The sequence below is a fragment of the Pongo abelii genome, chromosome 2 (genome assembly GCF_028885655.2).
Source record: "Pongo abelii isolate AG06213 chromosome 2, NHGRI_mPonAbe1-v2.0_pri, whole genome shotgun sequence".
Classification (NCBI taxonomy): Eukaryota; Metazoa; Chordata; class Mammalia; order Primates; family Hominidae; genus Pongo; species Pongo abelii.
The window spans coordinates 151,164,720-151,166,158 of NC_085928.1; positions in this window are offsets into that span (position 1 = coordinate 151,164,720).

The following is a 1,439-nucleotide window of genomic DNA, read 5'->3' on the forward strand; positions in this document are numbered from 1 at the left end:
CAAATAAACTAGAAAATCTAGAAGAAATGGATACATTCCGGGACACACACACCCTCCCAAGACTAAACCAGGAAGAAGTTGAATCCCTGAATAGACCAATAACAGGCTCTGAAATTGAGGCAATAATTAATAGCCTACCAACCAAAAAAAAGTCCATGACCAGACAGATTCACAGCCAAATTCTACCAGAGGTACAAAGAGGAGCTGGTACCATTCCTTCTGAAACTATTTCAATCAATAGAAAAAGGGGAATCCTCCCTAACTCATTTTATGAGGCCAGCATCATCCTGATACCAAAGCCGGGCAGAGACATATCAAAAAAATGAGAATTTTAGACCAATATCCCTGATGAACATCGATGCAAAAATCCTCAATAAAATACTGGCAAACCAAATCCAGCAGCACCTCAAAAAGCTTATCCACCATGATCAAATGTGCTTCATCCCTGGGATGCCAGCCTGGTTCAACATACGCAAATCAATAAATGTAATCCAGCATATAAACAGAACCAAAGACAAAAACCACGTGATTATCCCAATAGATGCAGAAAAGGCCTTCGACAAAATTCAACAGCCCTTCATGCTAAAAACTCTCAATAAATTAGGTATTGATGGAATGTATCTCAAAATAATAAGAGCTATTTATGACAAACCCACAGCCAATATCATACTGAATGGGCAAAACTGGAAGCATTCCCTTTGAAAACTGGCACAAGACAGGGATGCCCTCTCTCACCACTTCTATTCAACATAGTGTTGGAAGTTCTGGCCAGGGCAATCAGGCAGGAGAAAAAAATAAAGGTATTCAATTAGGAAAAGAGGAAGTCAAGTTGTCCCTGTTTGCAGATGACATGATTGTATATTTAGAAAACCCCATCATCTCAGCCCAAAATCTCCTTAAGCTGATAAGCAACTTCAGCAAAGTCTCAGGATACAAAATCAATGTGCAAAAATCACAAGCATTCCAATACACCGATAACAGACAGAGAGCCAAATCATGAGTGAACTCCCATTCACAATTGCTTCAAAGAGAATAAAATACCTAGGAATCCATCTTACAAGGGATATGAAGGACCTCTTCAAGGAGAATTACAAACCACTGCTCAATGAAATAAAAGAGGACACAAACGAATGGAAGGACATTCCATGCTCATGGATAGGAAGAATCAATATCGTGAAAATGGCCATACTGCCCAAGGTAATTTATAGATTCAATGCCATCCCCATTAAGCTACCAATGACTTTCTTCACAGAATTGGAAAAAACTACTTTAAAGTTCATATGGAACCAAAAAAGAGCCCACATTGCCAAGACAATCCTAAGCCAAAAGAACAAAGCTGGAGGCATCATGCTACCTGACTTCAAACTATACTACAAGGCTACAGTAACCAAAACAGCATGGTACAGGTACCAAAACAGAGATATAGACCAATGGAACAG